General features: G+C 45.9%; 1 protein-coding gene across 1 annotated transcript in view; it reads left to right on the forward strand.

The window, feature by feature from the left end:
• LOC144609985 (transmembrane protein 150A-like) overlaps positions 1-17,283 on the forward strand; it is a 65,137-nt gene that overhangs the window by 5,898 nt on the left and 41,956 nt on the right. The gene's annotated exons all lie outside the window — the stretch shown is intronic.

Here is a 17,283-nt window from a genome sequence, read left to right on the forward strand (position 1 = left end):
AGTTCTATACTACATCCTAACATAGCACCAGGTCAACTAATATTGCAAAGATCTGTACTGTTATTAATGCCACAATAACCTGTCATCAATGTCACCTACTACATATATTATCACTACAGTTGCTCAAGTCTACACCGCCTTTATTCTCCATATGGTTTACAAACTCTCATTGTTACTTTTTCTATCATCTACTCTGCTTCCTATTGTCTCTTTAATCTGTGCCGTGACATGCTCTCAATGGAAGCAATTCTCAATACAATCTATTTTGTAATTTACTCATGCTGCAGGTTAACCTAGTGCATGTTGGTGCTACAGTGAGTGACTGCATCTTGTGTCTGACATGTCCTTGAGTGGCACTTATTTCAATTGTTGTCACTGCAACTGTTTATATGACAGTACTATTACCAAAGTCATTGCTATTTCCACAGACAACACTTGTGAAATGAACTCAGCTGCCACTTGCAGTCGATATGGACACCCACTCTTTATGCAGTGTAAGAAAATAACTGCAGATGCTGGTACAAATCAAAGGTATTTATTTCATAAAATGCTGGAGTAACTCAGCAGGTCAGGCAGTATCTCAGGAGAGAAGGAATGGGTGACATTTCAGGTCAAGACCCTTCTTCAGACTGAAGATGGGTCTCGACACAAAACGTCACCCATTCCTTCTCTCCTGAGATGCTGCCTGACCTGCTGAGTTACTCCAGCATTTTATGAAATAAATACCCACTCTTTGTGCGGTCAGATGCCTGTTTATGCCATTTATATGTCTAATGTTAGTTTATAAGTACCGCATGGAAACAGGCCATTCAGCCCACCTAGTCCACACCAGCCATTGATCACCTGTTCACAATAGTTCCATGTTATCCCACTTTTCCACTCCCCACACACTCGGGGTCGTTTACAGAGGCCAATTAACCTATAAACCCGCGCGTCTTTGGGAGGTGGGAGGAAACCGGAGCACCCGGAGGAAACCCATGGGGTCACAGGAGGAACGTGCAAACTCCCCATAGACAGCACCCGAGGTCAGGATCGAATCTGGGTCTCCGGCGCCTGGATCTCTGGTACTGCAGGACAGCAGCTCGACCAGCTGCGGCCCTGTGCTGCCCAATCACTCCCATGACTTCTAGACTGTGACCTACATTAAATACACCCTTATACACTCCTGATGTGATGCAGATTTGCATTCGCTCTTGATGTGATTTGGAAGTTTATCTACCTATGACGAGGTTTGTTTTGTACCCAGTGATGGGTTACAAATTTCACCTGGTAACATGAGATGCACTCAATAGCTGAAAATGCACTTCACAGAAAATCATTGCTGTCAGCCACGCTGAAGATGCTGAGTGAAGCCTTGCTGGGTTGAAGTGCTGGGATCACCTTTTGCATGGAATGGCACAGTATTTATCTCAAGCTAATCACATAATAGATAGCATTCAGACTTATCATTTGAATTAATTTCAGACCTGGACTGAACTAAACATTAGTGATATCTGATATCCGTCCTCCAGACCTGACTTTTAGGTGCGTCCAAACACATGAAAATATTTTTCACGACTAAAATCAGCAGATTTCCAAATCCTTTAATGGATGTTTGCACAGCTAGTAACTTCTGTTGGCTTTTAAATATGTTTACGACATTGCTATAAATGTTAGTATTTGTGAATGTTCATAGACATTTGGACAGGTACATGGATAGGATAGGTTTAGATATGGGCCAAACGGAGGCAGGTGGGACTAGTGTAGATGGGGCATGTTGGTCAGCATGGGCCAGTTGGGCCGAAGGGCCTGTTTCGGGCTAACTTCAATTAAATTAAAAGAGTACCTGCAAAGTGTTACTGGGACTTTGTTGATCAAATATGTTCATGTTGCAACAGGTTAGTGAATTCCAAGTTCAGATGAAATATAATAGTACTTTGTTTAGGTAGATTTGCCATCATTCCAATATTTTATGATTGTATCACTGGGGTATAATATGACAGAAAGACGTTTCACAACCATTCCCCAGGTTGGTGACCATGGCTCAACCATCCCCAGTTTCATCATCAGTGGTATTCCTTCCCAACATAACATCACAAATAGGGACGCTTGCTGATAATTGCACAATTTCATTTGGTTCTCCTGAGAACCTGCACATTCGAGCCACACCAAGGCCAGATAACTTCCTTCGTTAACATGGGGGTAACCATCAGTATAAGTAGCTTTGGCGCAGCGGTAGAGTTGCTGCCTTACAGCGAATGCAGCGCCGGAGACTCAGGTTCGATCCTGACTACGGGTGCTGTACTGTACGGAGTTTGTACGTCCTCCCCGTGACCTGCGTGGGTTTTCTCCGAGATCTTCGGTTTCCTCCCACACTGCAAAGACGTACAGGTTTGTAGGTTAATTGGCTGGAGAAAATGTAAAAATTGTCTCTAATCGGTGTAAGATAGTGTTAGTGTGCGGGGAACGCTGGGCGGCGCGAACCCGGTGGGCCGAAGGGCCTGTTTCTGCGCTGTATCTCTAAATCTAAATCTAAAAATCTAAAAATATATATCTACCTCTTGGGGGTTTGAGCGTTGGTGTGAGTGTTCTGTTGGAGCAACCCATGGCCATTGTACCTAGCTACAACAGAGGTTCATGTATATTCTGTGGTGAATGATTCCTCTCTTAATATGCAGAGGTTGCTTGTGGGTCCTCTGTTTTCCTCCCATATCAAAACACTTCTGCGGGGCGGTAGATTACTTAGCCACTGTAATTTATTCCTAGTGTGTGGTTGAGAGGTAGAATCTGATGGGGAGTTGGAGAGACTGTAGAGAGGAAAAAAAAAGTGGGGCTGATGCCGGATTAGTGCAAATGAATGGTTGATGGTCGGCATGGACATGGTGGGCCGAAGGGCCTATTTCTGCATCGTGTCTCTCTCTATGACTCCAAATCCCACCTACCAGCTGCAGGGCACAAGTCAAGACTGTGTTGGAATAGTCTCTACTTGCCTAGATTTGTGTAGCTCTCACAACACTTAAGTAGATCACCAACTTTCAAGTCAAAGAAACCAACTCAATTGGCAACACATCCACCACCCTATGCATTCACTCCTCCCCAATATCAATACACCATGGCTGCAGTAGGTCCCATCCATAGATGTCTAGGGTACACTGACCTCCCAAACCTTTCATTCCTATGATCAAGAGCATCACCATCTGTAGGTTTCACCAACTCAGAGACCATTCCTATGGGAATAGACAATAGACAATAGACAATAGGTGCAGGAGGAGGCCATTCGGCCCTTCGAGCCAGCACCACCATTCAATGTGATCATGCCTGATCATTCTCAATCAGTACCCCGTTCCTGCCTTCTCCCCATACCCCCTGACTCCACTATCCTTAAGAGCTCTATCTAGCTCTCTCTTGAATGCATTCAGAGAATTGGTCTCCACTGCCTTCTGAGGCAGAGAATTCCACAGATTCACAACTCTCTGACTGAAAAAGTTTTTCCTCATCTCAGTTCTAAATGGCCTACCCCTTATTTTTAAACTGTGGCCCCTTGTGCTGGACTCCCCCAACATTGGGAACATGTTGCCTGCCTCTAACGTGTCCAACCCCTTAATAATCTTATACGTTTCGATAAGATCTCCTCTCATCCTTCTAAATTCCAGTGTATACAAGCCTAGTCGCTCCAGTCTTTCAACATATGACAGTCCCGCCATTCCGGGAATTAACCTGGTAAACCTACGCTGCACGCCCTCAATAGCAAGAATATCCTTCCTCAAATTTGGAGACCAGAACTGCACACAGTACTCCAGGTGCGGTCTCACTAGGGCCCTGTACAACTGCAGAAGGACCTCTTTGCTCCTGTACTCAACTCCTCTTGTTATGAAGGCCAACATTCCATTGGCTTTCTTCACTGCCTGCCTAATTTCCTAATTTCTCACTGGTTCTATGTCCTGGAACTCCCTATCTACCGATAGTGTCAAAATAGCTTCATTAGAACAACAATTTCTGAAGAGCAGTTAAGATTTACCAATAAATGAGTGAAATCCACCTCCCCAAAATCAGATTTTAAATGACTATCTAATCCTATGGGACAACTGACCCCTGCAGACATCTTCTGCCTTGTGGGATTCTTGACTCGTGGCTACATTTCCGACTGCAAATTGTTCTTGGGAGCAGAACCCTGCCTGGGAGGATCTGTAATATTGTTCTTAGAGCTGGTTATTAGCTCAGTAACCTACAGTGTGTGACTCAGCCCATGACACCCCAAGGCATTTCCACCATTTACCATCAGGAAACAAATCAAGCACGCTGGAATAATCTCCACTCACCTGGATGAACGCAGTCCCAATTACTTTCAAGAACTTACCTGTACCACTATTCAGGGTAAAGCAGCCCACTTTAATTTTCACCCCATCAACTACTGTAAATATTTATCCCCTCTGATACCACGCACAGTGTGACAGCGTGTACCATCTATAAAATGGACTGCAGATATCGGACCAGATCACGCTGACAACACCTGAACTCAACCATCAAGAAACCTGCAGGCATATGGGAAGACGACCGCCTGCAGGTTTCCCTCCAAGTCAAGATTCAAGATTCAAGATTCAAGATTCAAGATAGCTTTATTTGTCATCCAATATTGGACGAAATTCAGTCACCCACAGTCCAACAATAAAAGCATTAAATAGGCTAAATCTGACATGGAAGTATATTGTTCGTATCACAAAATGCTGGAATAACTCAGCAGGTCAGGCAGCATCGCTGGGGAGAAGGAATGGGTGACGTTTCGGATCGAGACACCTTCTTCAGACTGATGTCAGGGGGGCGGGACAAAGAAAGGATATAGGTGGAGACAGGAAGACAGTGGGAGAACTGGGAAGGGGGAGGGGAAGAGAGGGACAGAGGAACTATCTGAAGTTAGAGAAGGAAAACGTGGTCGTAGAGTAGGAGGGCAGGAGGAATCACAGAGGGGGAGCAGCGAGGGAGCATGTTGCTAAACTCTCGTCCAAGAGAGGGGAGGAGAAGTTCTTCTCAAGTAGACTTGAGGAGAAATCGCAGTGGAGGAAGTATATTGTTGGTCATTCATTGCGCTGGATGTAATTCCAAGGGCTCCAGGCACAACAGTACGGCTGCGGTTCCAGACGTCTGCCCACCAACAAGTGCTCGCGGGCATGTGGAGGTGGACAATAAATATTGGTCTTGCCAGTGATGCCTAGATCATGAAAATGAATATATAGTCACAGAGTTGTACATTGAAACACACCATTTGGTGCACTATGTTTATGCCAACCATCATGCAGGGACGATTATTCTATATACTAAAACTCTTGTTTGTTTGTTTGTTTGTTTGTTCCTGAACTACAGCCAAAACTGTACAAGATAGCGTGACAATTCTATGCCCACCTTACTCACCGTCGTCCCTTTGGTGCTAATGGAAGAAGTTTTATTGAAATCGGTGTTATATTTTTAAAGTTATTCACATTTTAAAGTTTAAATCTATCTCCTAGGGAGGGAGGGGGGAGGGAGGGAGGGAGGGAGGGGGGCTGGAGGGAGGGGGGGGGCGAGGGGAGGGGGGATGGGGGGAGGAGAGGGTGCTGCACGAATGCAGGAGAGGTTTGGGCCCAACGGGTCCACTTGGTATAGTTTATAATAATCCTACTTTCCTGCATCAATTCCATATCCCACTATAACTTGCTCATTCGTTTGTGTTTTAAATGTGATAATTCCTGCCTCCACCAGCCCCTCTGGCCAAGCTCGTTGCTGATACTAACTACTTGTATCACAAACCTCCCTCTCAGATTTCCTTTGTATCTCCTCCCACTCATTTAAATGCAAGCCCTCCAGTGTTAGACATCTCTACCAGGGGAAACAGACTCTGGCTATCTTCCCTGTTTATGCCGTTCGCCATCTTATATCATGCCACTTCTCAGCCTCTTCTGCTCCAGAGAAAGCAGACCCTGCCTACCCAATCCTGGCAACTTCTGCGTGAATCTTTCCTGCACCCTGTCTAGCTTAATCACATCTGTCCTATCATGTGGAAACAGGTAACCACAGTTGTACACAACACTTCATGTGTGGTCTAACTAATTCTCTGTAAACTGCAACATGCTGTCCCAACTCGTACTCAATATGTAGGAAAGAGCTGCAGATGCTGGTTTAAATCGAAGATAGGCGCAAAATGCTGGAGTAACTCAGTGGGACAGGCTGCATCTCTGGAGAGAAGAAATTGGGTCGATCTTCAGACTGATTCTTTAGTCTGAAGAAGGTTTAATTAATGTTTGTTGAAATTATTATCATGCATTTTCAGTCAGAGAGTTGTCAATCTGTGGAATTCTCTGCCTCAGAAGGCAGTGGAGGCCAATTCTCTGAAAGCATTCAAGAGAGAGCTAGATAGAGCTCTTAAGGATAGCGGAGTCAGGGGGTATGGGGAGAAGGCAGGAACGGGGTACTGATTGAGAATGATCAGCCATGGTCACATTGAATGGTGTTGCTGGCTCGAAGGGCCGAATGCCCTACTCCTGCACCTATTGTCTGTTGTCTATTGCAGATGATTAAGTTTAGGAAAATGTGCATCAATGGTGAATACCTTGGTAAGATGGAACAGTACATAGTGTCATCTGTGAGCCATCATCTTTTAAGCAATGTATATGTGTAGCACTGGCTGTACTGTGGAGGTGAGCGAGCTCATTTGTATTTTGTGGGAAGTTGAAGCTACTCCAAGTAATTGTCCTTCCACTCGTTATGTGGAACTTACGGGAAGTGAGAGAAACTTCCAGCACAAACATGCCTTCGGTAAGCCCAGGCATGCAGAGTTCAAAGTGAAAAGAATTCACTTTGTTCGTATGCTATGGTATTGACAGTTCCTCGTCTGTTTTACTGTACAAAGAATCAACTGGCTACTCCCTTCTTGAAGTTGTTTATGTTGCAGGCTTTTCCATAATACATGTGCACCCCATGAAGAAACATGGAACTGCAGATGCTGGTTTACACAAAAGGTCACCAGGTGCTGGAGTAACTCAGCGGGCCAGGCAGAATCTCCGCAAAACACGTGCAGGTGACTTTTGGGTCGGGAACCTGCTTCAAACTCCATCGAGATTGGGCCTGAAGAAGGGTCTTGACCCAAAATGTCACCTGTCCATGTTCTCCAGAGATGGTGCCTGACCCGCTGAGTTATTCCAGCACTTAGTGTCCTTTTAGCACTCTGAAGCAAAGTTGAGTTAGATATAGCTCTGACATAGTTCTGGCACAGAAGACGGCCATTCAGCCACTATGCAGATGCTTGCCCCAGACCAACACCCTTTAATTCCATTAACCCTTTTTCTCTCACAAATGCCAATGAACTCTCGAGCTTCTCTTACCATCCGTCTACAGTAGGGATAATTTTCCTAACAACAAACATGTCTTTGGGATGTGAAAACAAACTGAAACACCCCATAAAAACTATTTGGTGAGAGGGAAGCGCTTGCAAACTCTACACCAACAACAGCTGAGAACAGAAGAAGGGCCTCGACCCGAAACGTCACCCATTCCTTCTCTCCCGAGATGCTGCCTGACCTGCTGAGTTACTCCAGCATTTTGTGAATAAATCGATTTGTACCAGCATCTGCAGTTATTTTCTTATACTGTATCTGGGTGGCTGGAGTTGTGATACAATACAATACAATACAATACAATATATCTTTATTATCATTGTACAGGGGTACAGCGAGATTGGGAATGCGCCTCCCATACGATGCAATAAATTAATTAGCTAATCAGTATAAATTTAGACAACCCAATGAAACAAAATTAGAAACCGTTTTTAAACAGAATAAAGTGCAAGTAGATCTGTGCCGGTTCACTGTGCGATGTGACCATCCGGCTCAGTAGGACTGGTTCATAGCAGCTATGGCCCTGGGGATGAAGCTGTTCCTGAGTCTGGAGGTCCGGGCGTAGAAGGCCTTGTATCGTCTGCCTGATGGTAGAAGTTCGATACGGCTGCAATGTGTGCAATGCCTCTCACCGTAGTCAGTATATGTTAAGGCTGAATATTATTAAACATATCCCAGGGCAATGAGATCCCTGGTGATCAGTGCTTGAGAGACAATGCTCATTGAAAAGTCACAACCCAGGAGGAGGCTTTTTGATAAATTGCATGTATATTGGTCATAAAAAGGGCTGGATGGCACAATTCCATCGCCCAGTGCAGACTCCAATGTTAAAGAAACACTGTGGATTACACCTTACAGTTAAGGTAATCCCCACATTGTGGCCATTTGGGCAACAGAAATTTACCCTCGTAGAATTCACAATCAATGCCATAAAATTCTGAAGACTTCACAAGTGTTTGCTGCACCACAGTGATGCGACACTGATTTAATTGATGCAGCTGTTGTCACTTATCTGAAATGCTTCCTTTAGTTTAATTTAGTGATACAGCGCGGAAACAGGCCCTTCGACCACCGATCCCCGCATATTAACGCTATCCAACACACACGAGGGACAATTTCTACACACACACTAGGGCGGCACGGTGGCGCAGTGGTAGAGTTGCTGCCTTACAGCGAATGCAGCGCTGGAGACTCAGGTTCGATCCCGACTACGGGCGCCGTCTGTACGGAGTTTGTACGTTCTCCCCGTGACCTGCGGGGGTTTTCTCCGAGATCTTCGGTTTCCTCCCACACTCCAAAGACGTACAGGTTAATTGGCTGGGTTAATTAAATGTAAAAATTGTCCCTAGTGTGTGTAGGATAGTGTTAATGTGCGGGGATCGCTGGGCGGCACGGACCCGGTGGGCCGAAGGGCCTGTTTCCGCGCTGTATCTCTAAAAATAATTTTTAAAAAAAAATTACATTTACCAAGCCAATTTACCTACATACCTGTACGTCTTTGGAGTCAAGTCAAGTCAAGCCAATTTTATTTGTATAGCACATTTAAAAACAACCCAAAGTGTGTGGGAGGAAACCGAAGATCTCGGAGTAAACCCACGAGGTCACGGGGAGAATGTACAAACTCCGTACAGACAGCACCCGTAGTTGGGATCGAACCCGGATCTCCGGCGCTGCAAGTTCTCTCTGGCAACAACTCTACCGCTGTGCCACTGTGCCAACCTGCCTAAGTATTAATCAGCAGTGAGAGAACTCAGTGCTTGAATCTTGGTCCCTTACCAGATGCTCAAACTATAAAGGTTTTCCTGATATGTTAGGGGGATTAATGAGGTCTGGTATTTGGCGTAATGAATTTTGTAGCATGTGGAATGATGTCTTTGTGAGAATTAGTAAGCTCTATTGACTTTCATCCACTCAGACCCATTGTTATTGTATTGTTTCTTAATAGAATTTTTATCACGGTAAGAAAATAATGAACATCATCATACAATTGCTTGTACTATCTACCCTACATGCTTAGTTTAGTTTTGAGACATAGCATGAAAAAATGACGTTCGACCCACCGAGTCCACGCTGACCATTGATCACGTGTTCACACTAGTTTCATGTTATCCCACTTTCTTTCCCACTCCCTTACATACCAGGAGTAATGTTATAGGGGCAAGCTATTCCTTGGGAAGTGTGAGGAAATCAGAGCACTAGAGGAAACCCACACGGTTACAGGGGAGAACATGCATACTCCAACCGAAGTCAGGATCGAACCTGGGCCTCTGGCACTGTGAGGCTGCAGCTCTACCAGCTGCAACAGTGTGCTGCCCACTTTGACCATTTGAAATAAATAAAACACTCAGTGAAATGGTTGGCAATAACCTCTCTCATCAAGGGTTTACAACCAAATAAACATTCCTAACAAATTCACCATAATGAATTACACAAATCAAAGAGGCCCAGAATAGGTTATTGCAAGACTCTGCTTCGTCAATGGCAAATGTGTGAAACATAGCCAGAGAATTTCAGAGCCATTTAGAACGGAGATGAGGCAAAACCTTTTCAGTCAGAGAGTTGTAAATCTGTGGAATTCTCTGCCTCAGAAGGCAGTGGAGGCCAATTCTCTGAATGCATTCAAGAGAGAGCTAGATAGAGCTCTTAAGGATAGCGGAGCCAGGGGGTATGGGGAGAAGGCAGGGACGGGGTACTGATTGAGAATGATCAGAATGATTGAATGGTGGTGCTGGCTCGAAGGGCCGAATGGCCTCCTGCACCTATTGCCTGTTGTTAAATTGTGCTCGCTGGTTGGGTGTGGACTCTGGGGTGTTTCGTCACTGTATCTCTGAAGTCTAAATCTAAAATCCCTGACACATCTCCTCACAACGTGACTGACGTAGGCTTCCTGTTGTTATCATTTGCTCTCGTATTTCCCCTCTATTTTATCCTCTTTGCGGAAAACAAGGAAGAAAAACAAATTAGGCCGTGAAATATCCAGCACATAATAAAACAAATAGTCATCTTTCTGGGGGGTTGCCCAGAATGGTGCAGACACTGGAATTTGATGTTGAGAATTCAGATAGTGACTTCTACTTGGCGCCATGCTTATCATTATACTGGAACTCAGCTAACTAATTGCAGCAGGGAGATGGATGAGGAGCATCGACAGACCATACTCCTTGTGATGAAGGTGGTTGAAATGCAGGCAAAGTGAACATCCCGAGACCAATTGAACCTCGTACAATTCAGGAAACTTGGGGCTGTCGGATAATTAGGTGGTATCTAGGGTTGCCAACTTCCTCACTCTCAAATACGGGACAAGGTGATGTCACCGTCCCGTGCCCCACGTGACGACACACAACACGGCCACGTGCTCCCGCTCCACCAATGGCGGCCGCCCGGGCCGGGAGGCGGGTTGCTAAGCAACCTCTGTTAGGCAGCACCCAGGCCCCCGGGCCTAGACTGTCTGGAGCTAAAATGTCGGAAACCTAGAGTGTTGGGACCTAAACTGTCGGGACCTACAGCGTCGGGGCCTACAGTGTCTGGGCCTACAGTGTCCGGGCCTACAGTGTCCGGGCCTACAGTGTCGGGGCCTACAGCGTTGGGGCCTACAGTGTCCGGGCCTACAGTGTCCGGGCCTACAGTGTCCGGGCATAAAGTATCCGGGCCTACAGCGTTGGGGCCTACAGCATTGGGGCCTACAGTGTCCGGGCCTACAGTGTCCGGGCCTGCAGTGTCCGGGCCTACAGTGTCCAGGCCTACAGCGTTGGGGCCTACAGTGTCCGGGCCTACAGTGTCCAGGCCTACAGCGTCGGGGTCTACAGAGTCCAGGCCTACAACGTCGGGGCCTACAGTGTTCAGGCCTACAGCGTCGGGGCCTACAGCGTCCAGGCCTACAGCGTCGGGGCCTACAGCGTCCGGGCCTACAGTGTCCAGGCCTACAGCGTCCGGGCCTAAAACGGGACAAGGGCGGTCCCGTATTGAACAAACCAATTTAGCCCAAAGTACGGGATGTCCCGACTATTATGGGACGGTTGGCAACCCTAGTGGTATCGGTTTAAAGTAATTGATGGGCGGATGAGGGTAGGAGAGGAGGAAACATTTTTTCAACATGAACACGGCATTGATCTGGAACTCCCTGCTTCAAAGAGTGGTGGAAGAGAAGTTCTCACATTTAGAGCATACTTGAACATGAAGTGCAGTTGTTCATCTGTGCCCTGCATAGTTATGGAACCTGCACTGGGGGATGGAATTGAGCCATCCACCCTTTTAATGACCAACATATATGCAATGTATCAAAAAGCTTCCTTCTGTGCTGTGATTTTTCAATGACTCTGTGTCCTATAATTTTTCTGTGAATGGGATTATGTGCCCATCACCAAAGAAATTTCTGGTTTCAAACTATTTCAGCAGATTTCAATATCCGGCACTTGCTTCTCTTTCGAAGTTTAGAAATACAGCGAGAAAACAGGCCCTTCGGCCCGCAGAGTCCATGCCGACCAACCATCACAAGTACACTAGTTCTATCCCACACACTAGGGGAAATTTACAGAAGCCAATTAACCTGCAAACTTGCACGTCATCGGAATGTGGGAGGAAACCGGAGCACCCGGAGGAAACCCACACAGTCACAGGGAGAACGTGCAAACTCCATACAGACAGCACCTGAGGTCAGGATCGAACTCGGGTCTCTGGCGCTGTAAAACCCCTGTCCCACTTAGGTGATTTTTTAGGCGACTGTCATAGTCGTAGCAGATCGCCGAAAAACCGGTGACTGGACCTCCCCCTACGACAATGTCTACGACAAGCTACAACAACCTACCACCTAGTCCACGTCAAGCTACGGCAAGCTACCGACAACCGCCGACCCAATCGTCGCGACTTAGGACGTCCACCTACGACCGCAGCTATGACAACCTACGACCTCGCAGGCGACAACCTACGTCAACTGAAGTCAACCTACGTCTAGCCGCGACAAGCTACGATCCTTTCGACGACAACTGAAGACAATTCACATCATTTTGCCCTCCGGTTTTGACGCCGGTACCTGTCGCCGGTTGACGTAGGCAGTCGCCAATGGAATTCACCGAAGTCAGCACCAGCGACAACCCACATCACCTGGCGACAACCTACGACAGCGCCCCCGTCAGGAAACGTCAAGCTACGATCATCAGCGTCAAACCAACAGTCGCCGAATTTTTGTAAACATTTCAAAATCCAGCGGCGACCGGAAAAACGCTACGACTCTTTGGAGACGACTCACGACCGTACAGGCGACACCCCGGCGGCCTGGTCACCTGTAGTCGCCTAAACAATCGCCTAAGTGGGACAGGGGCTTAAGGCAGCAACTCTACCGCTGCTCCGCAGTGGCACCTTTTAGTGTAAATCTAAAACGTACACATTTAGTGTAAACTAGACAAAGTGGACCCGTTGGGCCCAAACCTCTCCTGCATTGGTGCTGCACCCTATCCTCCCCCCCCTATCCTCAACCCCTCCTCCCCTCTCTCCTCAACCCCCCCTCCTCTCTCCCTTCTCCCCCCTTCCCTCCTCCCTCCCCCCTCCCCTCTCTCCTCAACCCCCCCTCCCCTCTCCCTTCTCCCCCTTCCCTCCCCCCCTCTCCTCAACCCCTCCTCCCCTCTCTCCTCAACCCCCCCTCCCCTCTCCCTTCTCCCCCCTTCCCTCCTCCCTCCTCCCCTCCCCTCCTTTTAAACTTTAAAATGTGAATAACATTAAAAATATAACTCCGATTTCAATAAAACCACTTGCATTATCACTAAAGGGAACAATGGTGAGGAAGGTGGGCCTAAAATTGTCACGCTATCGTGTACCGTTTTGGCTGAAGTTCGGTCACAAACAAGATGTACGAGTATATAGATGTGTTTATCTTACATTCTTTATTAAGTTCATAGGAAAAAGGATTTTTTTTTTCCACACAACATTCGTTTGTGCTGTCAGGGTCAAAGAACGCGTAAGAAGCATTCAAACCACAAGCTCTATGCAAACTGTTTGAAAGAACCACCCAATTTATGCTACTAGCCTGTTCTTTTTCTCAAGGGCTGACAATATTTTGTCCTTTTAAATATAGATACAATCCGTTTTATGTTTGTTCAGGGAACTTAACAGAGAGGATGGAGCTTATTATAGAAAAAAAAATGTAGAAGCTGGTTTACAACAAAAAAAAAGACACAAAGTGCTGGAGTAACTCAGCGGGTCAGGCAGCATCTCTGGAGAAAAAGGTATGGGTGACGTTTCGGTCGGGACCCTTCTTCAGATGCGGTAGGCAGATGGTTGGACAAAGATTAGAGATGAAAAGAAACACAGAACGTGTAAGACAAAAGGATTGAAAAGTTACAACTAATGCAGCTAGAGGAAGGAATGTGGGTGGTGGGGGAGGGGGGGAGGGGGAGGGGGAGGGGGTGGGGGAGGGGGAGGGGGTGGGGGGGGGGGGGGAAGGGACGGAACAGGGGCTTATTATGCCTTTAAAATTTTACCTTTGTCCTGTACCAATGGAACACATGTCGTCAGGCTCGATAAAGCTTCCTTCCTTTTAGCTATTAGTGGTGGTCTGCCTTTATACCATTTCATTATAACTTTGGTGATCACAATGCTCGTGGAAAGTGGGCAGTGTGAGTAGCTCTGTGCTCAGCTCTCCTGGCATTCTTGTTAAGGCCGGCAGTTTCTGGTGTCAATCAATCCTTTTAAAATTCTCTGTGAAATTTTGCTTATTCTGAACGGAAAAAAATTCAGGTGGAGAAAGTGAAGAGAAATATGTGCGCTCGTTAGAAGTAGCTCTGAAAGTAATTATTGACCTCTGGGTTAAATAAGCAGTCATCCCTCGATTGTTTGGAGGTCCAGCAACATTCTGGTCCTCATTTGTGTGCTGCACCTTTATCTTAAGTCATGGATAATCGGTAGAGGAGGGTCAGTATTTAGATTTGCTGATGTGATGCCTGCCTAAATATGAATACCCTTAGATCTATTACATGAAAGATAGGTTTTCCTGGGAACAGCTTTACTTTAGATTTGACTTTAGAGATACAGCGCGGAAACTTCCTTTGTCCCGCCCCCCTGACATCAGTCTGAAGAAGGGTCTTGACCCGAAACGTCACCCATTCCTTCTCTCCTGAGATGCTGCCTGACCTGCTGAGTTACTCCAGCATTTTGTGAAATAATTACATTCTTTATTAATTTATTAAAACGTTGAAGGTCATCCTCTCCGAACAATCCCATCAATCCCATTCCCCACACTTTCCCCTGTAACCTCTCCCACTTTCACTTAGCCATCAACTCCATCCTGATTCTCCTACCACCCAGAGACTTCAAGGGCAATGTGTAGAACTTACCAACCAACATGTTAGAGAGTCGTACAGCACAGAAAAAGGCCCTTCTGCCCAACTTGCCCATGCCGGTCAATATGCCCCATCTACGCTAGTCCAACCTGCCCGCATTTGGCTCGTACCCTCCAAACCTCCCCTGTCCATGTCTTTGAGATGTGGGAAGAAACCAATGGACCCACATGGTCACAGGGCAAATAGTATAAACTTTGCCCTAGTGTAATGATCTTTCTGCATGTTTAGTTTAGTTTAGTTTGTGTATTGTCACGTGTACCGAGGTGCAGTGAAAAGCTTCGTTTGCGTGCTATCCTGTCAAAGAACAGACTATACCAGATTGCATTCCTGACTCTAACATTAACCTGCAACTATGAAAACTTTAGACAATGGTTGAATCATTTTTACAGCAAGCCAGCCAGAACTACACCACTCCTAGTCCTAAAGGAAATAGGAATGTAAACTTAAATTGCTTTGCTTTCATTGATTTCTATGGTAACCAGAAATAAATAAAACATACCAACATTTTCATTTAAAGCTAACTTTATTTTATTTGCAGTAAAACTAGAAACTGATGATAACACTCAGCAGGACAGGTGTACTCTGACCTGTAGCTATCTATATCTGGCAGTGTCTGTTTTTACTTCAGATTTTCAGCTTCAGAAGGATTTTCCATTTTATTTTCCTTGGCTTCGTTCCAGCTTTCTAAAATAAAATGCTTCCATTTGAAAAACCCTAATGTAGTTACAGATGGTGACAGACTTCTGAACTCAAGAATAATTAGCTGGAACTGAATTAGGACTTACATTAACTTAGATAGACACAAAATGGTGGAGTAATTCATCGGGACAGGCAGCATTGTTGGAGGGAAGGAATGGGTGGCATCTCGGATTGAGACCCATCTTCAGACCGAGGAACTCTGAAGAAGGGTCTCCACCCGAAACAATAGACAATAGACAATAGGTGCAGGAGTAGGCCATTCAGCCCTTCGAGCCAGCACCGCCATTCAATGCGATCATGGCTGATCACTCTCAATCAGTACCCCGTTCCTGCCTTCTCCCCATACCCCCTCACTCCGCTATCCTTAAGAGCTCTATCCAGCTCTCTCTTGAAAGCATCCAACGAACTGGCCTCCACTGCCTTCTGAGGCAGAGAATTCCACACCTTCACCACTCTCTGACTGAAAAAGTTCTTCCTCATCTCCGTTCTAAATGGCCTACCCCTTATTCGCCACCCATTCTTTCTCTCCAGAGATTCCGCCAGTCCCGCTGAGTTACTCCAGCATTTTGTGTCTATCTTCAGTGTAAACCAGCATCTGCAGTTCCTTCCTTACATTAACTTGGCAGGTTTCACATCAAAGGACACCTCAATACGCTAATTATTGAAGTACGTTACAATGATAACTTCAATTCCAAATATACTCATTGGTTGCAGAATACTTTGGCACATGTTGAGTCACTTCATAATGCAAGGCTTTAAAGTGCAGCCATTGCGTGTAATGTGAGCAAACATGGCAACTAATTTGCCCTTGTTCCCACAAATGGCAACAAGGTAAATAACCAGCCTTAAGTAGGAATGCAGCCCTTTTTGACCACTGTGCTAAGGGCTTGGTCAGTCATTACATTTGAACATACAGCACTCTGACATTGAGTCAAACGATACAGCTGAGCTGAGTTGATATTGTGATATCAATAGGACATGATACTCCTTCCAGAACAGAATGTTTTGTGCAGAAAAGATGCTGATACAACTGCAGAACTGAATTTATGCAATACGAAAAATGATTCGAGTTTTGCTGCCTCACATAATCACAGCCAGAATTGGTCAGTAGCTCAGTGTTTACAGACAAATTACCATTAACGCTTTAATTAAAGCCCTCCAAGCCATATGGGTGTTCTGATTTGTTTAATGTGTAAACAATTGAAAGGTTGAACTTGTGGTGAACTCCTCAATAAGAGGGTATAACCTTCAAATTAGACGAGACCGTTGTTCTGAAGTATCTTCAGGATGCAGTTCCTTACACGATATCTAAAGTTTTCCTTTCTCCCATCTACTCACCACTCAACACCTCAAGTGGAGTTAAGGAACAGCACCTCATATTTTGCTTGGGCAGCTTACAACCCAGCAGTATGACTATTGGTTCCTCTAAATTTCCTCTAAAAGTAACCCTTACTTTCCCTCCCTCTCCGTCCCTCCCCCACCCCAGTTCTCCAAATAGTTTCACAGTCCTGATCAATTTTACTGATTGTATGCCTCATTGTCACCTTCCCCTTAGCCTACAATGAACCATTCTATATTTCCTTATTCACAAAATGCTGGAGTAACTCAGCAGGTCAGGCAGCATCTCAGCAGAGAAGGAATGGGTGACGTTTACCTTCGATTTGTACCAGCATCTGCAGTTATTTTCTCATTCTATATTTCCTTGATCGTCTGCTTTGATCTGTCGTTTTCACACCTTAGCCTTCAATATCTCTAGTTTCCCTCCCCCCTGACTCTCAGTCTGAAGAAGGGTCTCGACCCGAAACGTCACGCCTGTCCCGCTGAGTTACTCCAGCATTTTGTGTCTTCGATGTAAACCAGCATCTGCAGTTCCTTCCTACATGTCTGTCTACCTCAAGTTCTACATCTCC

This window comes from Rhinoraja longicauda, chromosome 35 (assembly GCF_053455715.1).
Source record: "Rhinoraja longicauda isolate Sanriku21f chromosome 35, sRhiLon1.1, whole genome shotgun sequence".
NCBI lineage: Eukaryota > Metazoa > Chordata > Chondrichthyes > Rajiformes > Arhynchobatidae > Rhinoraja > Rhinoraja longicauda.